The sequence below is a fragment of the Lonchura striata genome, chromosome 4A (genome assembly GCF_050655825.1).
Source record: "Lonchura striata isolate lonStrDom1 chromosome 4A, ASM5065582v1, whole genome shotgun sequence".
NCBI classification, from domain to species: domain Eukaryota; kingdom Metazoa; phylum Chordata; class Aves; order Passeriformes; family Estrildidae; genus Lonchura; species Lonchura striata.
This window is the reverse complement of record NC_140742.1, coordinates 7146314-7171783: the sequence shown is the minus strand read 5'-3', so window position 1 is coordinate 7171783 and position 25470 is coordinate 7146314. Positions and strand designations below refer to the sequence as shown.

The window sequence follows — 25470 nt, the reverse complement described above, 5'->3', positions numbered from 1 at the left end:
AACAATTCTGTTATTCTGTTTCCTTAATTTTAAGCCATCAAGGTTTGCACTTTCTACCTTTGCTCCATCACCACCAGTCCAACAGCACAAAGGTCCAGTCTTTAAATGAGACAAGGTTTTTCCCAGCTCCATACCCACTGCCTTCACTACCACAGGAGCCAAGCTACAAGTTTCCAAGCCAGTGTTGCTCACCAGCCAATGCTAAATCCTTATGCCTTTCTCAGAAAAGCATCTTCTCCTAATTATCTGTTTCTATCAGAACACCAAGCTGCAAAACCATTTATTTTTAATTGTTCAGCTTATATAGTGCCCTGGCAGTTTGAAATACACTCCCTGAAGTTTCTAATAAAAACACTGTACAATCCATCTCATTATACCCTCTCAAACTGCCCTGAAAACACGTTCCTGTTCCAGTCCAGGTAACAGTCCAACTGTTACACAATTAGTCACACTGTGCTTCTCCCATTTAATATTTATATCCTGCACACAAAAACTTTGTTAATGCAAACTGCAGAGCTCCCCAACACAAGCTGCTACCAGCCCAGAAGCAAGGAAACAAGAAATGCTGGTGCCCACAGCTCCCCATTTCCAGCCAGCCCCACACCTGGACCAGACCCTGCCTGGAGGGAGCTCAGTGCAGTGCTCTGTACCCCTCGCTGGCATCCACAAGTCATGACAGCAAAAGGCAGGGTCAAAAAAAAGTGCTGGAATGGATCACAGACAAGCAATATTTTTTTGAGGGGCACCAGGATACCTTGAGAGATCCCTAGAGACCCTTAGGAGTACCCAAGTCAACACAAGGAACCTACATTCCAAGTGAAAGTTAAAAAAAAAAAACTAAAAAAATCTCACAGCAAGCACCTCACAAGAATGACTCGGCAGTAAAATCTTTTCTGGGCATTCTGTTTGTTGGCGTTTTTCATGAAATATTGGTTGCACATCCATTGTGCAATTTGTTTTCCTGAGAATCAAGAAAGATAACGCTTTGTGCCATGACAGATGTGTGAATGCTTAACAGATTCCTGAAAATTTAATACACACAAAGTTAAAAATGCAAACAGTCGAGGCTGGTGCAAGCGGTGAGTGAACATGATTCTTTATCAAAATCAAAGGGTAAGAGGAATAAGGGCCTGGAGAAGCAGGATCAAATCAAGCCCTGGGAGCACAAGCTGGAAAATTTGAGTGAGAGGATGCAAGAGGCTTCTGCAGCTGAAAGGTCGCTGTGGTGGAGGCAAAGGTTGTGCTGTAACCTGTCAGATGAGAGAAAGATAAACTTCTCTCCACACCCCCATGCCTCCATCCTGATGCTGAAACCCACATAAGGCTCAGGATTCAAGTTCACCTTCCCTGTTTTTTTAATCCCAAATACTTATTTTCTTTGCCCCTAGTCTCTCTTACCTCTCCAATTTGCTGCAGACAACAGACTCCATCTACAACACTTATTTCAAGCCAGGTGCTCAGCCTAGTGCAGCAAGAATAGCTACAGAAACCTCAGGAAAAAGACCCCTCTGCCCTGGGTAACTGAGCAAATATCACAGACCCAAGCATTTTGCAAAAGCACATCTAGGATTGTTTTGGTTTTATTTTTGAACGCAAAGCACATTTCTGCCCCACACATCCCCAAACCAAAATAAAAACACACAAAACCAAACAAAACTAAAACAAAACACTCAACAAAACAAACAAACAAAACCAATAAAACCCCATCACTTGGTCACCCAGCCTTATTTTACTAATTGGAGGCTGCAACATCCACCTAATGGGGTTATCAAGATATCAAAAAAGCAGCATACATTTTCAAAGGTGAATGACAAGCCACACATATCAAGCAGAGGGCAAGTGATTTCATGCATTCTTACTCAAATTTACAAGCCAAGCATTTCTAAAGACCAGGACACCAGTTTGCATAGTTCTACTTATTTTAAACTAAAAGTTATAAGCAACTCCTGAAAAAAATTGCAAGCCTAGCAAATTCCTTTATTCATCAGAATAAGTGAAGATAAAGGGAGCAACCAGCTCAAATTGAGCTTAGACTCAAAAAGTTAAAAAAAAATTGTTTGGAAGTGCATTGGTCCCAGTAACTTTAGAGCAAGGCAGATCTGAGGCGGGCTTTCCAGGCTCCCTTTCATTCCAGAGGGCTTTTATCAGCCTGCTAAGTCTCCAACAATGGAGAGCAGACTATTTATTTAAGCAGCAAATTCCTTCCTTAATAATCTCTCCTAGCCAAATTCTCTTTAAAGTTATCTCAACTGTCTGAGGAAAAGCAAATGGCAGAAGATCAGTTCTTGATCCCTACAGTAACACACAGCACTTGCACTTATATCAGGGCACCTGTTGACCATCCTTTAGTCACTCCAGCCCCTTTATTTCTGTTATCAGTTTCCTACCTGTGCTGGCAGAACTTGGGAAAGCCATTACTCAGCAACATACAGCAACCAACATCGGAATAACTCTTCCCCCTAAGGAGTGACTGTTTCCAAGACACAGAACAATGTGCAGGCTCCCAAAAGCAATTCAGTGATTTCCAAGCTTTTGTCTCAAGACACCTCAGAGAAGGACAGAGGTTTCCAATATCAGACTGTGAATCTCGATCACTTCAGGAGCACAGGCAGAACCAGCCACTCCAATGCTCCCTGGCAGCACCTGACCCACTGAGCAGATGCAGAATATTTTAGCAGCATTTGCTGGAGAAGGAGCAGGGTACCCAAACCCTCTCCTGTCTGAAACACCACAGGGGCTGACAGAGGACACACAGCCACAGCAGCACCCCTGTGACAGGACTCAGGGCATGCCAGGCACACAAGTCCCAGCCACCATTTCCAAAGACCTAACGATGGCCCCAGTTTCAAGCCTTAGCACTTTCCAAACATTAGACTCACTTCTTCTCTTCCTTCCTCTATGGTACCTTGAGTGAAGCCCCCCAAAACATCAGTGGTTTTGCTGGGGGGGAGATTGTTTTGATGAAAACTGTTTTGTTTGTTTGTGGGGAAGGGTGGTTTGATAGGTTTTTTGGGTTGGGTTTTTTGTGAGTTGGGTTTTTTGTGGGTTGTCTGTCTTTGTTTAAGCAGGGCTTGCTTGCTTGGCTTTTTCAGGGGGTTGCTGGTTTGGGGGTTTTTTGTGAGTTCTCTTTGTTTGATTGGTTTTGACTGTGTTTTCTAAGTTGGTGCATGGGCAGGTCCCAGCCCAGGGAGGAAGCAGAAGGTGGGACATCATGTCCTGGTGGCCCCAGCTGAGCCCATGGCTGGTCCACACCCAGCATTCCTCATGGCTCCTGCATCCTGCTAGTCCTGGCTCAAAGCCCTGCTTTGATTAACACTCATTTTACAAGGAAGATGCTTTATCATCTCCTTATTCCCCCCTGTGAGAGCAAGGCAACCATTGTAACAGGAGCACGAGATGATAATTTGGCTCTCAAGAGCAAGACTCACAACCACAGCTGCCAGAAATCGATCGGAGGCTCCACTGCCTGCTCCAGAGAGGCTTTCCTTCAAGAACATGAATAATCCTCCGCAAAGTAATGGCACTATTCATCTCTGGAACGTTCCTCACAGGCTTAAATCCCTTGCCCCACGGGGCCCACGTGTTCAGCTGTGTTCCCAGTAAATTAAAATTCAGCTTGTTCTTTTTCAGAAGAGGAACATGGAGAGTATCGATCGATAAATTTACCAAAAGTTTTATGACAGCTGCTTTTCTCAGTAATAGAGCAACCACTGCTCAGACATGGTTTAACGCATAATCTCCAGATCAATACAACTTTTGGTTTATAAATAATGATAACAAAAGGAGTAAGGACAAATATGCCTGGGAAAAAATAAGCAGCTTTTCCAAAGGGTACTTCCATCATAGTCCTCTCAAAATAAAGATCATGTATTTCAAAGGCTGTATGTGGAAACCAACACAGAATATATTAACTCCAAAGCTGAAGGTTCATCTGCATCATTATACTGCTCTGACTTGTCTGTTCTGCAACTCTTGGCACATGTGACCCTCTTGGTGGCATTTGTTAAGTATTAGCTGCTCATTATTCCAAAATCCCCTTTTTTCCCCAAGGAGAAGTTACCACACTGAGAGACTGAACACTGTCTGAACACATCCACACAAGGTCTATGTCCATACTTCAAATGTTATGTCTATTATAGAGTCTTTCCTAGGTATGATAAACACAGGACAGAAAAGACTGTAAATCCTGACAATTTTTTCAATTACTGTGTGTGTTAAAATAATGCCACCACAAATAGGTTGCAAGAGATATGCTGGAAGATCTATTAACTCACTGTAAATCTATTTAAGTTGAGAATTCATGCCTTGCAGAATTTTACCATTAGTCCTGAGAATTAGTTTATTGCTGGACAGGGAGGGCAGAGCCCATGAGGGTCATTTCAAAGACATACTGCATCATGGCCTGTCTAAAATGGGCCCTCTGCAGGTGTTTAATGTGTTAGTGAACCTTTGAGTAACTGCTTGCACACTTCCCTCTACAGACATCCTCCACTGAATAAGAAAAGGTTTATTCTTTTTTCTAAACCTTCACATTGCTTCCCCTCCCATCCATAATCTCCTATTCCACTGGAAGCACTGACATATTTGAGAGGTTATAACAATTTAGGTACAATTATTCAATTGCTTTGGGAGTCAACAACTGGGATTTCTTTATATCCATGGAGAAAAACCAAGGGGTAAAAGAGCTCAGGTTCAAATGCAAAGAATTCTGATCCAAAGACAACTTCTTCCCCTACCCCAAGCCTACCACTGATCCTGCCAGAAGAACACTTCTCTTTGAAAAGCCATTTTTCTTTCACTTCTTGTCAAGAACCAAAAATTTCATTTCCTGTGATATTTGAACTTAACTGACTGGCTCAAGCATGTCAGAGCTGGATCCTTTTTGAGAACAAAATAGTGGGAGTTTTAACAGCCTCTAGAAATGAAAAAGCAGGGCAAACCCATTTTCCACTCTCTGAATGGATCATTTGCTGCTTGTGGGAAGTCGTGGAGTCATCATCCCTTGAAGTGTTCAAAAGGTGCATGGACCTGACACCTGGGGACATGGTTCAGTGATGAACATGGAGGTGTTGGGCTCATTGTTGAACTCAATGGTCCTGGAAGTCTTTTCAGACCTTAATGATTCTGATCTGAGTTCAAACCTCCCTTGCCCAGGACAAGCTGAGCTCCAGCACCATGGCACAGAAAAGATCCTTGGGAAGAGAGAAGGAGAGATCTGTATGCTCAAGTCTGGCACCAGGGAAAGAATTTAGTTCTCAACATGGGCAAAGAGTGGTGAACATCCTCTCTGCAGACATTATCCTGTATTTATATCAAAACCCATTTTCCTGTTTGAAATAAATAGCATTCTACAAACATTCTTGTTTTTCTCCAAGGTTTTCAGCTTTTCACCAAAGACCTTGGAAGGTCCCTTGGAACAGCCTCTTACCCTGAGCCAGGACAAAAAGAGCAAAGCACCAGGGCAGTTTGGCCACAGTTGATGGGCAGCCTACACTTCCATCTAGGGACACCCTGAGCCCTTAACAGAGAGACCTTTGGAGGTAGGGACAGAGCTGCAGCCAGCAGAAGAGCAATTCTCTACAGCATCCCTGCATCCCCAAAAACATTTCTGGAAAACATTTAACCACAGCCATGTTGTAACACTGGCTACCCTCCCCATGTGCTTTTCCATTACAAACACTTCACAGATTCCCTGGAACTCCAAGGCAGCTGGAAGCAGGTGGACAAAGCTGAGCCAGGCTCTCAGCAGGCTGACGGAGCCTCAGCCCACGGCTCAGGGAAAAGCTGCCAGCGATCAGATGGGACAGACTCGCTTCATCGCTGGCACCTCTCTTGCAACTCGGTCTGATCACTGTGAGAGATTTTGGAAAAGCTCCTTCTGATGTCCAGAAGCAGCAGCTCAGAGCAGGCCCCACAGACACACGGACCCAGACTTTCTCTAAAGGCTCCAGAGTGGGGCAGAAACCTCCTTTGATTTCCCCTTGCACACAGCAGCAGCCCCGCTGCTGCTGAGCCTGAGGCTGCTTCCTCCTCCTCCTCCTCCTCCTCCTGTTACCAATTTGACAGCATTTTATGTGCTCAAGAAAACCAAAGTGTAATGAAACCACAGTGGCAAAACTCAAACTGGCAATGGAAAAAGCAGCTCCTGCCCAGGGTGGCTGTGCAGGGAGTGTGTTAAAAGCCTTCTGGAACAAGAGGCATTAAAATCTGCAAACATGCAGCTCTCTGCTGCACTGCCCCAGAGACCAACCCCCCCCTGCCCAAAGAGTCCATGGACGCCAGGGCTGCAGAATCTCCCCATAAACACTTTCATTTTAAGCCTGTTTAACTGGGAAAAGGTCAACACCAGTAACAGCACAACATGTGTTATCAGTTAAACAAAGTTAGCAGCTATCAGTTAAACAAAGACCACTTAGACAAGCCAAAGCAAAGATCCTCTGTATTCCAGGCACCCAGATGAATCTCTAATACCCAACTAAGCCTCTGTGTTTTATGTGCTGTCTCCATGAAGTCTGCATTGGGAGTTTTTAATTGCACATGAATGAATTAACGATCATTAACCATGAATTAAGCAGGCTACAACTTTAAAAAAAAAAGGGTAACAATATAAAATGCTGGAAGTGTCATCTATGTCTCTACTGCGCTCCTAATTTGCCATCATCAAGCACTACCTAAATTATCATCCAATTTGTGTATACAGTCAATAGTGTATTTTTCTTCCCCAAAAATATCAAATAGAGACTGCCTTTTGCAAGGTGAATATTTTCATACCTTATTTAAGGGATATAAATACCATCTGGGTTTCAACTGGCACACTCCCCACTTCAATAAGTGACATTTGTACCAAAGTTTCACTTTTGACAAAGGCTGAGTCTATTCCCAGCCATTGGAATTGCTCTCAGAGCTTGCACAATCTGTTGTTTTCCAGCAGCCCCAGCTTCGGACAGAGCAGATTAAATAAAGACCTCAGTTTACAATTAAAAAACCAAAACAATCCAGCTCTTGCTGCTGTGGGAAAAGGCTTGAAACTGTGACCTGTAGTGCTGGCAGACAAGAAAAGTAAATTAAGGAAAACCTCACAGTGTATCATTTTTCAAACTTACCAATTTTAATGCCGATCACATTGTTCTTAAGGCTTTAATCATGATTTGGTAATGCCTTGAGGTTATGGGAACTGAAAACCACATGCTTCCACTCAAGTGAGACAGCAAAACATTTTGCAAATTCATCTTCCCTATGAAGCCGCTCATGTTCCATCCTAATCTCTACTTCCCTGCTAAAACAAAAATATACCCAAATCTCCCAAAGACTGACTAGCTTAAGACACAATGCCATAAAACCCCTGAGCATTTTTACTCCTTTTCTTTCCTGAGCATCAGTGTAACCCTACCCTGACTTCAGGGAGTCCCAGCCTTTACCTTGATATATTAACAAAGCCAACCAGTTTAAAAACATGGGCATCTTACCCTTCCCCATTGCCCAGGCTGACATGCCATTTATTCCCAGACCTAATGAGCAGCATATAAGCACAAGATGCCATTCCAAACAGCCACAAACCACAAATGATTTCTCCCAGATGCAGCACTGGAAATTCTGACGTGTTTTCCCTGTGGGCTGAGTGGCACCAGAGCCAGGACCCTGCAGGGGCTGGGGCTCCCAGCCTTCCCAGCACCAGGGTGTAATGGCACCCCCAGAGCCAACCCCATTCCAGAGCTGGGAAAGGAAAATTAGAGAGAAAAAGCTAATTTCCTTTGCTCTTGAATGAATTACTAGCTACAGTTCCTGTCCTACAACAAAGCATTTCTGTTGGCTTAAGCAGCATGAAAGCAACTCAAACTGAACAGGAAAAAAAAAAGAGTTTGCAAGTGGCAGGTTTGTGTTTAGCAATGCCAGTACATTGACCCTCATACAGGAGAGGAAAAACAAGAAGAAAAAGTGTTTAACAGGAAATGTTGAGGGTTTGTCTCTGAGCTTTGCCACCCTCACTTAACAAACAGAACATCATTTTGATTCCTCACTGTTTTTTGTGAAAGGGGACTGGGAATCCCCACAGCTGGTTTCTCAGCACACGCATCTCAAAGTTTTTCCCTTCATCAAGAAAGTGAAGTAGACAGCAACATCAACAATATGGTAAAAAAAAAGGGCAAAGAGCAGAAGCTAAATTGTTTCTTGTCCTTCACATTCCTGTGAGAGCCCACTCCTGCATCAGTCCTTCCAGCCCAGGCCTGAAAGTCTTAAACTCTTCTTCCAGCCCAGGCCTGAAGTCTTAAAACCCTGTCTGCAGAGAGAATTAGGCTGGATTTATTGCAAACACCTCCTCTGGACACTTGTAAAGCAATCTGAGAGCACCTAATGGATTTAGGATTTAGCTAAATTGGTGAAACACAATAAAGAGATTAAGAACACAGTCCATCACAAGCAATTGAATTAGCACATCCTTTAAAAGCTACGGGCATCAGCAAGGTCCAAGCAGGGAAAAAGTGGAGCAGAAATGCAGGGCAGAAAATGGGGTTTCCTCCAGCAGATTGTGGGGAAAGTCTCAGGGAGCTGCACAGGCAGCCAGCATTGCAGGGACACAGAGCTCTCCATCCCTAACACAGGAATCCCTTGGCATGAGGAAGCAGCTGGTCCAAGATCACCTGTAGAAATGAAAGCTCACATCACTTCTGGCCATTTAACTTTGGAAAACGCAAGTTTAAAATGGCACATTACTGGATGCAGACACATTCCCACGGGTGACCATCTACATGGATACACTCAGGATCCAGCCAAAACCTCATAGGATCATCTCACAGCCTCATCTGACCCCACTACGCCTCACCAAATGGTGTCACAAAAAAAAAAAAAAAAAACTACATGAGGCTGTGTCCAAGCATTTCATGTGCTCTGGATGTGTAAGATCTTTTTAGAGTGTGGAAAGGCACATTTTTTCTTAGTTTTTACTGCATGTTTCCATGTCTCTCCCTGAGTCCACTTTCTCTCCATCTCCACTCCGGCACGCTCCACTGGGGGATGCACAGGAGCAGATTTCAGCCTCTGTGCTGGAACTTCTTCTCCAGCTGGGCTGAGACATGGTACAGGGAGGTCTTTGGTTGGCAGAAATTGAATCAACTCAGGGAAGTTACAGCAGCAACTCCATCAGCTCTCAAATGGCTTGGCACCCCCTTGCACTGGCTGCAGCATATTCCAGCCTAACTCCCAAGAAAAGGCTCATGAAGAGATTTATCATAAAATTGTCTTCTTTGCAGTCCAGAAAAAAAAAAAAAACATGAACCATATTCTGGTTTCATGTTCACAGAGACTCCACACAGGAGCAGAGCCAGTCTCTCCTTACCATCCTATCAATCACATTCCTTCCCACAAGATTTGCTTCCAAGCAAAAGAAACACAGATAACCTTCCTGCTAATGACCTGAACCTGCATATCTTCAGTTCAAACAAGTCCTACACTATTTCTCTTAGTCCTCACCAACATACCTTCATTTCAGAAGAAGCCATCCATATTCCTCAGTCTCAGAATAATTCTTCTTCAAACAAGTTGCAACAAAAGGCTCCCCCCAGCTCCAGTATCATGCGAGAATACAAGTATCCAAATATTTTGGCTGCTGGAATTATATAATGATAGCCTAGCTTATTGCTTCATCTTGTATCAAACTTAGTGAGGCTTCCAGGCATTTACAATGCCAGCAGAACTTCCTTTACTGTAAAATCCTTTTTATTGACAATTCAATCATGTCAGGTTTGGAAGAGCAGACGCACTGATTTGATCAGCTATCATTGGATTTACAATATATAAATGACAGCATCATATCTGCCCCACGTCGCAAGCAGCTGCCTTTTATCGATTTATATTCCACTAGCAAGGAAGAAAAATTGCAGCACAATGTAGTGGTATAGTCTCAGATCAATACCAATTTTTTTCTTAATGACACGAAGGCCAAGATAAGGACAGCATAAGTCAAAGCCAGACAGATCAAATTTGCCCGATATCCCTTTCAATTACTGAGGAACATACGCAGGGATATGTAACATTAAAGCTGAAGGGAACATTATCAAAACGCTTTAAAATTACAACAGGCTTACAAGGTTGCCTAACGTCCCCACAGTCCCTGGGAATCATGATGGAGAACCCTGGGCTGCCCAGCTCCATCAGCCCAACGTGGAGCCTGAAGGCTGAGGCTTCCCTGGAGAACGTGCAAGACCAGCTCTGGTTCCACAAGGAAAGGAACTCTGCTCTGGTACTAAAAGTCAGTAACAGTCGTGATTCCTGATATCTGCTCCGTGGGCACAGCTTTGGCAGTGCCCAGAGCACCAGGGTGCTGGCATGGGGGCCCTGATGTGCTGGGTGCCACTAACACGTCACCAAAGAACAGGGAAAAAAAAGCAGCAAATGGCATTTGTGCTCACGCCTGGCTCCTCTCCTGGGTTTAGCCCCTCTCCTCTGGACAGCCTCAGTGCCACCTCCCCACCCCTCAGCAAGTGGTGCCCCTACCCCCTGGCATCACTCCTGGGTGACAGAGGAGGAGGGAGGGCAGGTTTACATCCTGTCCCACACTTTGTTCCCGCCAGCCTGATCCCACAGCCCCCACTGGGTCACAGCCTGGCAGCAGGAGCATCCCACCTGAGGATGTGCTCCTCTTCCCAGCACAGCCCAGGCAGGCTCCAGTGGTCCAGGCACACTTCCAGCACAGGCTTCAGGGTTGGCACTCTTTGAGATAATGCATCCCTCTTTAAGAGTCCAACTCATCAATAATAGAAAAGTCCTAATTATTCCACTAGTGCCAGTATTTCATAAATCCAGTTGTTGCTTAATGAGAAGTTATGAGCAAGCACTTTCTTCATTAACTCTTCTGCAAGACACAGAAACTTCCCAACCTAAACCCTCCACGCTCAGGCAGCTTAAATTCCCATTTTTAATTGGCAGCTGGAAAGCAGCACTGTCATGATTTATACCTCTTCTTGTACTCCAAGTTTTAATAATTACAAGTTCTGCATGGCTTGTGATTAATCTATTTGCACTGTATGAATTACTAACCCAAACATATTTGGAAATGAAAATTCATGTACTGGCTCAAATACGGGCAATGTGACAGTGAAGTGATGAAGTCAAATCAGCCCAAGGCTGTGGATGAAACAACAGAGCCCAGGATCAGTCCTGAAAACTAGTTTGGGAGATTTAAAAAAAAAAAAAAAAAAAAGGCAGTTAAAAAGTTTTTTCCCTCCTCACTCCTCACCTCCTTTCTGGAGGCAGAAAAGGACAGAAGCACTTAGATAATTATTAATTTATATGACCTTGCTGTGTGTGCATTCCTCAGCTCTTTAAAATGCATTTAGAGCAGCCCATGTAAAAAGCCACTGAGCCAAGCACATGCACACGTTCGAGAGGCGACACAAATTTAAAAGGTAAGTGGGAGGAAATCAAGCACTTCCCTCTGATTATTCCCACAAAATTCAACGCCCCTCACCTAAGTGCTGCAGTTTTTTGGCCACACTGACCTCACACACAGGGCTGAGCACTCCAGGAAGGCAGGAGCAGAGAGGTGACCAGCCCTGGGGCACCTGGGTGGCTTGGCCAGGATACCCAGAGGGGGACAGGGACACTCAAAGGACCCAAATTTGGTGCTCCCACTGCACCAAATTCCCACCCAGCCCACGCACAGCAGGTCAGAGCCAGCATTTCACAGCTCAGCGTGGTGATCACCACTCTGCTCCTTGTGCTGTTTCACGTGCCACTGTCTGCACCACCAAGGCTTCCAAAAACAAACAGGAAACAGAGTTTAGGAGGCACCAACATTCTTCCCCAAAATCCCAGAAATAGCTCCCCAAGTTCTTGTGGCAGGCGTACCTAAGCCAGTCATGTAGTGACCAGCTGTACTTGAGATCATTAATATGGATTTATATCTTTTTCAGAGCTTTAATTGGTTTGTCTGGTCTATAAAATAAGGCTCATTTGAATATATTATTTGTCTCCGTTTTATAAACCTCCATGGCCATTTCACACCTTGAGTAGATTTGACCCAGCCTCAGCACTCACCATCTGCCCACCTGGAGACTACAGAACCCCATTTCCAACTTCTTTTTCAGAGAACAATTTCACATTTGGGTTAACTCCGGGAGTTTTTCCCTCCCCTGCATTTCAAGATCATTTCAATCCATCCTATAAATCAGCCTGTCCTTTTAGTGCAATTATTCTGAAAAAATGTCATGTAGCTGTGAAACTTTTCACTCAACAGTGGCCACGTTCCAAAAGCAACTGGAAAAATGTTACTTCCACTCTGAAAAACAAACATTGATTTTTAATTGCCTAAAAGGATGAGACAATTTCCAATTCTGTTGAGAGATTACTTATCTGGAATAAATATTTATTGATACCTACATCTCACCTACTTAGTCATTTACTTTCTTAAAAATATGCACATTTTAAAATGGGTTTACTTTTTCTGCCATCATAAAAAATGCAGGCTGCATTTCTCATTCATGAGGGCTTCATTTTTAATCTGCCATCTCAGACAGGTTCAGGCTGCATTTGTGGCGAGGACGGGCATGAGAAAAATAAAACTTTACTTTTAGAAGAAAGACTGAAAAAAGCTGAAATAAACTCTCAATCTCCCCGTTGTGTTTGCCTCAGAGAATCCCACAAGTCCTTGTGGCAGCAGATGCAATTTGATGTTCATACGGGGTCCTTGAGTCACATTGTTCCCAGAACACATTAACTTGACATTTAGAGATACTGGTTTTTAAAGACATTTGAACATTAAGTTCCTGACTATTTCTGGTCTTCAGGGCAGTAAGAGGAGCAAGGGTGGTAATTAATTTCTCCCCCATCACAGAAAAAAAAAAAAAATCAACCACAAATAAAAGCTTTCCCTGGAAAATGACAAAACATGTCCCACAAACACAGCACTGGAGACACAGAGCAAGTGCCACCACTGTGCCAGCTGCATCAAATGGCCTGGAGGGAGCCTGCTCCAGGGTTTTTGGGGGCACCTTTCATGCAGAGAACACTGGCTTGGGCTCCACTGCTTCCAAACTCAATGCAGCAGCTTGTTTTTAAAGCTCTGCTAAGTGGCACAAGCACCAGCAACACTGGACATTTCAGCAGGGGCTCTGTCATCATCTGCCTGGACAAGGAAGGAGCCCAGTCCAGCACCATGGAAGGGTTTAGTGACATGCTTGAGCCCATTATTGTTAAAGGATTTGTCTATTTTCCAGATCTGCTGTCCCCCAACCCCAAGAAAACAAGTTATGCCTCATTTACTACACTGAAGAGAGCAGTCAAGCATGTGCTGTGCCAGCTGAGGGCAAAATGATGCCACCCATGGAAGGCTGAGAGAGAATTTACTCATGCACAGAGCAGTTCATTCCCACAGGACTGCACTGCAGGAAGGGCTGATGGTTTATTAAAAGCTTTCACATGATTTCTGGATACTTGCTTTCCTCCCCAGGCACCCCATACCAAAGTATTACAGATTAAAGTTACAGCTAAAAGAATTTATTAACGAATAAAATAGCATTAAAACAACTAATAGCATATTGCAAGAGTCCTGGCTGCCTGATGATGATATAAAAATCCCTGGTGTGGAAGGCACAAAGTGCAGGTTGGGACAGTTACCTGGGGCTGAACCAAGTCTCAGATACATCCTCAAAATCTCTGCCAGGACTTCAGGCCATTAAACCCAGAGCTCAGTTCCCAGCCTAGGCAGCCACCACGTCCATCACAGGGCACCTGTGACTGCCAACATCCCAGCAGGAGAGGCCAGAGATCTTCCTCACTGACCCATGCAGGAAGATCTGCTTGATGCTGCCCAGCTGCATCCCTATCTTCCCCACATTCTGCTTCCCCCATGCTGGCAAAACCAAGTCCACGTGCCCAAGATCACCCACCTTTCTGCCCATCCCTGTTTCTGTGCCTGTCTCGAGGGCTCAATTCAGAAGCAATGCAGAAAACTGCCACGAGGAATAAGAAAAGTGTCTTTTATGGTCTGGCAAAAACAAAAGGAGGAAAAGAAGCCTGGATCCTGTGTTGATACAGGTCTCAGGCACCACTCTTCCAGTTGGCTTTGACTGCTTCATTGTCAGGACTTCCTGAACAGGACAGTGACCCAACACTACAGGTGGCAACTGCAGATCTATTGCATTGAAAAATAAATGTTTTGCAGTCTTGCAGGAAAGATGCCAGGGAGATTTTATCCAAGAATGCCCAGGGCTAATGAGCTGCTAAGAGGAATGCTGGAAACCTGCCTTGGTAGAATCTCTTCCTCAGCTCTCCACAAGGAGTTCACGGATCAAAGGGATCTTTAGTGTTGTTGTACCAAGTGGTCTTTAATACCCTTCTGGGGTATTAAAGAGACCTTCAAGCAGATAAGCCAATACCTCACATCCAGCACTTAACTGCTGTGGGGACATGCCAGCCATCCCAGCTCCAGGGTCTGGGTCCCAAACCCTCCATCCTGCAGCTGGTGAGAGCAACAGAAATGGGGCACAGCATCAGGGCAGCCCCCACAAGGGGCTGAACAGAGTGAGGTAAAGCTGCAACCCAGCAATTATTAGCCAGCTCTTGCTAACACTGAGACAATTTTTTTTTTTAATTTTTAGATTTCTGAACTGTTGTGCTGCAGAGCACATCTGTTCCTCTGCAGCACCCATGTTCTGTCCCCTGGGACACCTTCAGGTTAGCAAAGGACCAGAACAAGAGCCAAGAGAAGAGCAAGACAGCAATGGGTGGGTACAGGGCAGAGGAGAGCAAGGGGAAGGACCAGCAGCAGGAACTCTGTGACCAGTGACCGCAACTGATAATTGTTTCCCCTGCTTTGAGAAAGATCTCTACCAGAAAGTTTTACATGAGGGTTATTAGTTTCTGACTTGTAGTCCCAGCTGACAAGTGAGCCCAGAAAAGTGTAACACAGCAACAGGCACATGATCCAACGAGTCCATCCAGCTGTGCATGGGGAAAGGGAAATGTCCTCCCTTTGCATCCTTTGCAGGATGAGGCATGAGCAGCCTTCACTCCTATCTGCACTCACCACCCTGCTCACAGCTAGTCTAATAGCATAATTCCTAATTCAGGCACACGCATGAAGAGTGAAACAGATCCTGTGTGCAGAAAAGTGGTATTTACTGATGGAGATAATTTCTGCAGCTGATGGACTAGAACTGCTCCCACCGTGTGCTGTAATGGTGTACTACTGACAGAGCAGGCATTTTCCTGCTTTTCCTGTATTTCCTCTAAATCCCAAACAGATGGGTTTGTTGGACAGTTAGTCACCCAAATCTGCCACATTACAAGCAACAGGAATTTCAATCCAGCCCAGCAATCCACCTTGTCCTTTATAAGGCTTCTTTCAACAGACCCCCAGGATCCACCCCTACCACTGACAGGTGAGCAAGGCAAGACAGAAGAGCTGTCATACATATCCATGGGGAAGAGTTATTCAGAAAGACAACATGCCTTCTTCATTTAAAAAAAATAATGCACAAAACAGCAGTAAGCTCATTCAGTCCAATAAACCCCACGTGCTGAGTTTCATCAGTACCTGCGAGACCCCACAGACAGGAAAATATCTCTCCAAGGTATTTTCACACTTCAGATTTGTTTCCTTTTAGGAAACAAGTGATTTTGGGCTAAAGCAGACATTTGGCTGCCAGCATTGCTTCTGTGATCTCCGTTATCAGATTTAGACACATTTTTTTCTCACTGAGCTAAATGACAAACAGAATATCTGTGATTGCCAATACCCCATCAACTGGTACAAACACCCAGCACCACCTTCCAAAGGAATATGCTAATATCTGTCATTCAGCTGAGAAGGAAAAGGATCTAAAATGTTATTAAGGAAGCACAGGCCTGGCTCTTTGGAGGGGGGCTGAAGCTGATGACTGACACACAGCCGGCTACAGAAACACGTCGAACTTATCAAGACAAAATGTGTAATTGCACACACATGATGCCACATATGGGGCATCCCAGCACAGCAAGCCATCTGCAGAAAGGGAATATTTTAAAGTCACTCAGAAAAAAAGGAAAAAAAAAAAAGGGGGGGGGGGGCATTCTATAATTTCCTCCCTCTAATTTTGGTCTTTTGTAACAATTTTTACCAACAACCCCAAGAGGGACGACATGTGCTTTCTGGTTTGAAAAGCTTTAAAGCTTTCTTCATCTTATCTTACTGAAATAAGGGGTTTGGTTTTTTTAAATGGGAACTGTGATTTTGGACCAACACAGCCCCATAGCCACTGAGCAGCACAGGGCACAAGACAGAAGATGCGAAGCAAAGTATAAGCAACAACTTTGAGACAAATATTCTATTTTAAGCTCATTATTAGTGGAGCAAGTTCACCCTTCTCAATAGTTATTATTCAAGCCAAGTCCCATACACATAATTCTGTAATGCAAAAAATAAAGGGAGGAGGAGAATGCTGCTGATTTAGCTGGCATCTGGCTTCATCTGGTTCAGTGTGCTGCCTAGTCTGTGAATAGCTGCAGCCCAAATTACAGGCTACATTCTGCTCTCTTACACCAGCCACGTGAACATCCTAAGTGGTATTTTGGGTATAAAACCAGGCAAAGTTTGATGTGAGTTTCTCAGAAATCCCACTTTAAAGTAACTTTTCCTTCTTACTCTTTCTGCTCTGACCAATCTCAAAGCTCCAGAGAGATCCAATTCCATTTCATACCCGTTAGTCAAAAAAAAAAAAAAAATTCAAACAGACTTGAGCTAAACCACTGTAATTAAGCAGCCTGCTCAGGAAGCACGACTTCAACAGCAGAAGCAGCAAAGCGAATGCCTGCAGACCCTGTTAAAATTAGAAATAGCTATCCAGAGAGAAACTGCTGCCCAGAACTTCTGATTCCTTCCCCCACCTCACCAGCCCTACCGACCCTGGCAGGCTGTGCTACTGGGATTTTCCTATTATTTTTATTTTTTTATGTGATACCTCAGTCAAAATGTAACTACAGCAAGTCCATTCAGTCTGTGAAGTGCAAACATCTGTCAAAGTGACAGCAGAAGCAGCACAATCCTCTTCAGCCTGGATAAACCGAGTTATAAAGCACGTGGCTCCTGGGCACTGCTGGCTCTGCTGTGCCAGAGCTCCTGCACAGCAAGGCTGGAGCCAGAGGGCAGCAAGAGAAGGCTGCAGTGTCCCCAGGAGCTGTCACAGCTCTTGGAAGGGCACACAGTGACACACTTATCCTGCCATCCCTCTGCTCCCCGAGTGCCATCACATGCCACGCACACAAGGAAATTTGGCAGCAGGCTCAGGAAGCTGTGAGGGAGAGGCAGGGGAGAGCCTGGGCTCCTCCTCAGAGCAGAGCCCCCCAGCAGCACACCTGGAGCCCCTGGCCAGCAGCACACCCAGGGGATGCTCCTCCAGGCAGGCTGAAACCTTGCTCAGCAAGGCTTGACAAGCTGGAGGCAAATGGAGCAGCAGGAAAAGCAGAGCAGAGGAGAGGCAGGTTTGGGACAGGCACGTTGCTCTGCAGCAGAGGGTTTCTGGTCACCCTGTGTTCGCTCTGTGCCCACCCAAAGCAATAAAAAGAAGTCATTAGGCTGAAAATCGAGAGCATTTACTAAAAACAAGGCAGACTCATTTCATTGGTCTCCTGACATCTCAGACTCTAAAACAAGACCAGGCTGAGTTTTCAAGCTTCTCCCTGCAGTCACCCAGGCTCACCTTTCTTTGAGAAGGAAAAAAAAGATAAAAAAACAAACTCTCTTCCTTGGCTAATTGTACAAAACTGGGAGCAGCAAACTTTCCCTTAACATCATGGTAAGTGCTGTAAGAAAGCTATCACTCCTGTTAACCAATAAGCTCTCAAGTGTACAAATGGAATTAAACAATCTCTTCAACAGCTAAATTCACAACAGCACCTGACTTCATGAATGGTTCACTAATTTCAGGAGAAATGCTCAAACTTCTGTGCAACTGCAGGCTGGAAAGAGCTTCTGCACTGTTAAGAGGCCATTTGGGACTGGGTATGCAATCTGCATTTTAAGGCATGGGAGTGACAAGCTTTGTTAAACCCTGACCTTGACAGCCCTTGTGTGTTCATAAGGGATTTTAACTCAAATGTCATTTAATGCTCTGTAATTATCAGAGCATTCAACAGCACCCAACTAGTTGCTGTGTTTATGTGCAGCCTTTACGTTAAAGAACATAAATTTTTGGGGCCTTAATCCTTCTTCCAATGCCTGACCACCCTTTCAGTGAAGAAATTGTTCCTCATAGCCAATCTAAACTTTAACTGATGCCACTTGAGGCCATTTCCTCTCATCCTGTCACTTGTTACCTGGCTTCAGCCTCGTGTCAGGTGGTTGTGGAGAGCAATAAGGTCACCCCTGAGCCTCCTCCAGGGTAAACAACCCCAGATCCCTCAGCCATTCCCCATTCTTGTGCTCCAGACCCTTTTCCAGCTCCATTGCCCTCCTCTGGACTTGCTGCAGCACCTGAGCGTAGTGAGGGGCCAAGAACTGAACCTGCAGGAAAGGTGCAGCCTCACCAGGGCTACGTACAGAGGGATGATTGCCCCTCTCACTCACATCTTATTCCTTCCTTTCCAACAAAAGAGACATCTATTTTAACATAATTCTTGCAGTACAGCTGAAAGAGACGAATCAAGTTGGCGTTGACTTCTTTGTCAGTTTTCCCCAGCAAAACACAACTTTGCATGAAATACATGAAATACAATTAATTACACGGATTGTGAGCTGTGCCAGGAGGCAATCGGGAGCCCAGGTTTCAGTCCTGGCTGTCACTGAAGTCCCTGCAGTGACAAGGCCAGGCAGAGCCACAGTCCTTCCAGAGCAGCTGCCCAGGGGCTGGGAGCAGACAGGAGCTGCCGGGACCCAGGCCTGACATCGGGACAAGCAGCAGCACTGGGAGGATGGGTGGGCTTTGCCACTGTTATGTATCCTGTGCTAAAAAGGGAGACAAATATGAACACCAATATGTTTTCATCATGAATTAAACAGAAGAGGAGACGTGTGCTCTTCAGAAGGGTGTGCTACAGGAAAGTAAATAATGAGACATGTAGCCAGGAACAGGCTCAGATCAAAGAGAGGTTTACAGACAAACCAGACAGTTCAGTGCAGATAACTGCGGAGTAATGACGACTTTGATGAGTCTTTATCACACACGCCTCTGTGTCAGTGACTGCAATAAATAACAAACACGAGAGGAAGCCTCTGCTGACACTTGTGTACATCATTAATGAAGAATGAGGAACTGAAAACACAAACATCCCAATGCTGAGAGCAAACACAAGGAGGCTGCATTTGAGGGAACTCCAGGCAGTCCCGAGGTAGGAAACATACTCCACAAAGCAGACAGCATTCCAAATGTTCATCCCTCACCTCAAATATCAAACATTTCTGCATTGGAACCATGCCTGTTGGAGGCATTGCCCACTGAAGGATGGTGTCAGAGACAGAGATTCATCACATTTAACGATGCCAGGACCAAGCTTAATATTTCACAGTTATGTGCAGTTGGACATCACTATACCCCACGAGCTCTATGAGGCCTAAATCATTTTTGTTAACTCGTGTATTCTGCATGTGCCATCGGGTAATCATTTTAAGCTGGTTCTATTGGTTTAACTGGTGCCCTCTGTAAACTTAAGTGACCCAAGTTAATTCAATATGTTGAAGAGAAAAATTCATGCCCATGAACAGCACCAGGTAAATCAACAGCAAATCACCTCTTCATATCAACCCTGCAACTCAACCCTGCAACTCTTGTGTGTGAATCAGAATTTAGGGAGAAGACATCTTTGAAAACAGCAACACCCCAAAGCAGAAAAACAGCAAGACTAATAAACAAAGAGACCACAAGCAGGGAAAGGGAGCCAAATGCAGGGATGGGACAGGGAGCTGCCAGCCCCTGAGCTGGGGTAATGCTCCAAGCTGCAGAGGAAATGTGCAAACTGCAACCCTGCCCTGAGGAGGCAGCTGGACCAGATGAGCTCCAGACATTCTCACCAGCTTAAATTATTCAGTGAACAGACTGGAGAGGTCAGACCTAGCCAGCAGGTTCCCAATGGGCAGATTTTTTTTCCTCCTACACCTCTGTTGAAAGCCCAGCAAGGCCCAGAGCACTCAGTAACTCTGTACTCCTCCAGCGATTCAGCAAACTGAATTTCTTGCACTGTCTCCCACATTTCACATTGTATATTCACCACATGAATGTTTTAGTCTCTCCCACCACTGACTCATAAAGCCCAGTCCAGGTTGGGCCACTTTGAATCACAGGTTTCATTTGTATGTGCAAACATGAAAGAGAGGTTTGCCAAGGCACAGTCACTCCTGAGACCAAGCACAGCTCTTCTCAGCATCCCACATCCTTCCATTTTCTGCACATTAAAAATCAAAAAAAAAAAAAAAAATAACACACACACAGCACCTGAGCAGGAAATTTATGCCAAGTGACAATCCAGTGGTTTTAGTTTCACAGCTCCTTCAGAAGCACACCCAGGATGGGGTCTGCATATTAAAACCCATGGCTTTAGACAGAACAAATCCAGGGACATTTCTGCAGACTGGCCATTATTTACAGATGAACAGAGGCACACAGGAAGCCTTAGAAAGAGGCAGCAAGGCTGACACATTCCCATGGGAGGGGACCCCAAAGCAGGGTGTGAGCACACTGTGGATGCTCTGGTGAAGGACACTGAGCTGGCACAGCACCCCCAGTCCCATGGGGCTGACAGGGATGGGGGGACAGCACCAAACCAGAGGATCACTCTCCTCTACATTAAAAAGGCCATTCTTAGTTAACAGCATTAAAGGAAGGAATGAAAGCAGACTGGGCATAAACCAGGATTTTTTGCAAATCATCTTTCTGGTCTTATTGCTTAATACATAACAGACACACAAACTATGTGTGGTTTTAAGACACACTGCCACTCAAGGGAGAGGCACAGCACCCCAGGCTGTCTGGGAGCACTCCCTTTGATGGAAAAGGGAGCTCTCCTAGGACCTCACTGGACATGAGATTAAAAAAGAAATCAACCAAAAAAATAACCCCTCAAATTTCTGGGAAACAAGACTACAGTTCAAAATCTTCTGATAAATTGGAGAGATGATTCAATTAGCTCAACCAAGAGCCCAGAGATGCCCTCCACCAGAAGCCACATAGACAAACACAATAGGATGGGCAGGAGCACATCAGAAAAAACAGCCAAGGCTGCTCAAGTGGCAAGAACAGGAAGGCAGGAGTGGTGATGGCAAGTGACGTATATAAAAGAGGAGAAATTTCTTCTGCTTTGTGTCATCAAGTGGTGAAATATTAATGGATGTCAAATCCACTCTGCTGTGCCAGATGTTAAGAAAGATGCAAGACAACTACAAGAAATCCAGAGGAAAGCGACAATAATAGGGGCTGGTGTTGGAAGAAAACTGTAGGGCGCATCCCAGAATTCAGTTGGACTAAAATAAAGATAGTTTGAAGTCTGTTGGTAGGGTTCACCCCATCCTTTGTATGGCTTTTCATGGAGATGCAGTTCTAAACAAGGTTAAATAGATGCCTCTTTACCCCAGATCAGCAACACATCTCTAAAACAAACTTCTCCAACCAACTCATCTAAAGCAGCTTTGTTTTTAATAGTCATTAGGGAGGGGGAAAAGGAAAAATGTAAGGGGTGGGGAATCCAGATCCTAAAAACTGCAAAATACCTCTTCTGAGACCAGACTATCCCACCAGTGAAAAAAAAAAAAATCAGTGTCTTTCACAGACCAGCCTATGAGCAAAGTCATCCACGAGTAGAGACCTACAAAAAATAATTCTGGTAAGTAGCTTACACAACACAAGATGCAAAGGCAAAAGATTACTTGAGTGAAAAAGGTGATTCCTTTATCTCTTCATTCCCCTTCTCACTGGAAGATCAGAGCTCGCTGTGATCTTATAGCAGGCTGAAGCACACAGATTTCCACCTCCTGGGACTGCCAGCACAACGCCCAAGTGCTGCTGGCTGAGCAGCCTGTGGTAGTGAGGGACTCCTGGGATGAGATGCTCATCTGTCAGCCCAAGTGCTGCCTGGCAGCCCCCAGGGACCACATTACTCAGTGAAGTCCCTGGAACATCCTGCTGTGCTCCTGAATATCATTGCTCTTGCAAAACAAGGCAGAGAGGTCAGGATGTAAAACCCACCCCAACACAGCCAATACCTTGGGGTCTCAGAAACAAAAACTTACTAGAAAACTGTCACGTGAGCCATGACAACTCAATCTTTGCACTGTCTTTTTACTGATGGTGGCTCCCTGGGAGAACAAAAACCACCATGACCCCTTTGGAGCTGAGCTCTACAGAGCCTCTCCAAACTCTGCTGGGTCCTCCTGCCCTGCTGGGGGATGTCAGCCCAGGTGCTTGTGTTGAATGGTGCAGACTGGCTGACACAAACCCTGAGCAAGTGACACCCCATCAGGAGCTCTGATCCACCCCAGCCCAGCACTGGGAACAAAGGAAGGCACTGGGGTACAACCACTGCAAAAGCAATGCAGGGAGGAGTTAAAAAATAAAATATCAGCATAGGAGCACCCAGAGCTGCACCCAGGATGGCAACACACAGATGAGCACTAAAGGGCACAGCCAAAAGCCCAAACTCAGCTACAGAGTTAGACATATTAGGCCATTTATGACATTGCAACAACTCTCCCATAGCCACAGGAGGAGGCCAGGCAGGCTGTGCCTCATTGGTTTTACTGCCTTCTGTGGAAAATGTTGTGACAATAAAGTCTGGGGGTGGTTTTGAGTGCAGTGTCAGTAGTTGTCTAAAGTAATTGTTACTTGTCATACAAATTTCCTCTGAGCAGCAGCAGAGTGGCATTTACCAGCGACACACTCCCCTGGAGATGCACGCACAGGTACAGCCAGAGGCACCTGTGATCTGAGCTGCTCTGGGCCCTCACAAACACCAATATCTTGTAAACAATTCATTTGTCTTCCTTACTGCCCAGCTACACTGGACAAACAGAAGAGTGACCTCATGTTATGCTGATGTAATCAATATTTCATGCAAGGCAGATAAAAGTTTAGATGGTCTGTCCAAATGAAAATTTGAAATATAAAGCAAAGTTCCCTTCAGAGCCTGGCATTAGCAAGCCACTTCACAAGGAAGGGAATTTTCAGTAAATTGCACATTTAATTTCCATGTTATGGGAAGTGGCTTCCCTTAGCTCTTCCAACAGTCACCTCTCCTGCTATTAATGACCACAAGCAAAGCAGTGACCCTTATAACGTCTGATTTCACAGCAAATATTTTAATTTCCAGAGGTGAAATGTGAGACATACTCTCCTATAACACTTATCTTTATGGCTCTCTTAATTCTTTAGGATTTATCGTCTCCACTAAAAGCATACAGAACATAATTGAAATAGATTTTCCAAGATATATCTGAAGTATTTTAACCTACCTTTCCCTGTTAGCCTTTTATATAATCTTATTCTAACACGGGGGGGGGGGGGGGGGGGAAGTATTTTCACATTATGAGCTCAGCAGCAGGTTTTTAAACATTAAAAACAAAAATATTTAAAAAAAATAAAAACCACATTGTTCCTGGTAGCAAAGATTTTCAGAAACCAGAACTCAAGGGAGGGCTTTTCTCTCCTATTTCATACAAATAGATGAAATTGAGGCATTAACGCTTCTTGAAATTATGGCTGAAAACAAAATGTTCAATTTCAGGGATTCTAGAATGGGACATGACAGTGAAATAAGTCTCCAGCACATAGAGAAGAACTGTGGTCAGAGCCATCCCTGAGGATAGGAAAACAGCATTTTCCAAATTTTTTTCCAGCTTACAGGAGTCCCACTGTGCTCTGGGAGAGGCTGCCACACCTCCAACTTTGAGAACATCAAGACCGGCTTTGTAGCCCATGAAATTTCTGTTTTTCATTGTTGTTTAATGCGACTTTCTTCCTCCAGAAAAACAGTACTGAGACAAAAAGCACAGTTTGAAGAATGAATGCCTTTTTCAGTGTTATCACTGCAGTAATGTGCACATATGGGAACTCAAAGCAAGCTCCACTCTGATTTATGTTTGATATTTCATTTAATTGAATTTTTGCAAGAAAAATAGTTTCATTATTGAGAAATGGACCTCCCATCATGCAAAGAGAGGGGGGAATCAAATGCTTAAACTCAGTCTCATTTAGCAGTGACACTTCAGGAATGAACAATAGCTTTGTACATAAATTTGCTTGTTTGGCTGCCACAGATATGAATTGTCAGGGCATTTTAGAACAAAAGAAATGACATGTCAAAGCAAATCTATAGTTTAGCTAATCAAAATGCCATGTTTTAAATATTCAAGCTGTTTTACACCAAAAGGTGGCATTTATCAGAAAGCACATAAATTTGACAGAAAACATAAGATGAAAGTGGAATGCAGACAAAATAGGGATTTCCACATACATACAAGAAATTTATTTCTCTGTGCACTTTATCAACCAACACCTTCCACCTCCAAAAAAAAACCTCTAAAACCAGCACATCAAAAAGCATATCCTCTGCTTCTTTTAAGCAATGAAAACATTAAAGCCAGCTAAAGCAATTTAGCTATCAAAGCTGCTTCAGCATTTGGCATTGCTCAGAGAGCCCTTGCTAGACCAAGGGCCGAGCTTCTCCCCACAATTTCCACTGTGTTTTATCCAGGTATGGTGGGTACATCTGCAAAGCTTCAACTTGTCTTCTGCAGGCAGCCTGGGGAGGACAGGGAGGGGATGCACTTGGTGGCTCTCAGCTGCAGCCACTCTTCACCTGTGAGCAGGTAAAGGCACGTAGATACCTCTGAGGGTACTGCAGCAAAAGCTTACCTAGCTATGGAAAAAAAAACCCTAAAGGAATGAAGCATAAATTGCTCATTTTGCAAGTCCCCTGCAGGACTTTGCTGCTTACAGGCAGCCTCCTGGCATCCCCCCGGCACAGATTTCATCGAGCCTCGCTCCCCCCCGGACCTCTCAGCTCCTGCCAGCCTGCTCTGAACTTACAGTAAAATTTGTCAGATCAAAAACCTTATTATGTAGGCACGGCAGCTCGCTGTGCTTAGCTGCTCCCAGCACAATGCCCAGTTGTGGGAGCTTAACATTATCTCTTAAAAGTTAAACCCCGTTCGTTTATCATCTATTGCCAGAACAGTTACTGGGTTGCTAAGAAAACACTCCAAAGGGAGATTTTTACAGCAGTTGGTCTGTTTTCTGCTTCTCTGTGCTTGGGAGGTGAAGTCTATTGCCAGAGTTTTGCCTTTGCAACACAAACATATTCCAGAGAGTGTAAAATCCCCCTAAGCCCACCAAAGGTGTTGGTCCCGTGGTGAATCTCCCCACTGCCCATGTTCCAGCCTACAAACCTGCAAATAACCTTCCTGGAAAAACACTGGCTCTCTCCTAGTCTGCCACAGCACAGAGAGCTGCTACATCCTAGAGGCACACAGAAAAAGCCACAAAAGGTCACACACAGTCTCGAGAAGAATTTCAG

General features: G+C 44.7%; 1 protein-coding gene across 1 annotated transcript in view; it reads right to left on the bottom strand.

Annotated features, from left to right (window-relative positions):
* GPC3 (glypican 3) overlaps positions 1–25470 on the bottom strand; it is a 139613-nt gene that overhangs the window by 83135 nt on the left and 31008 nt on the right. The window lies entirely within an intron of this gene.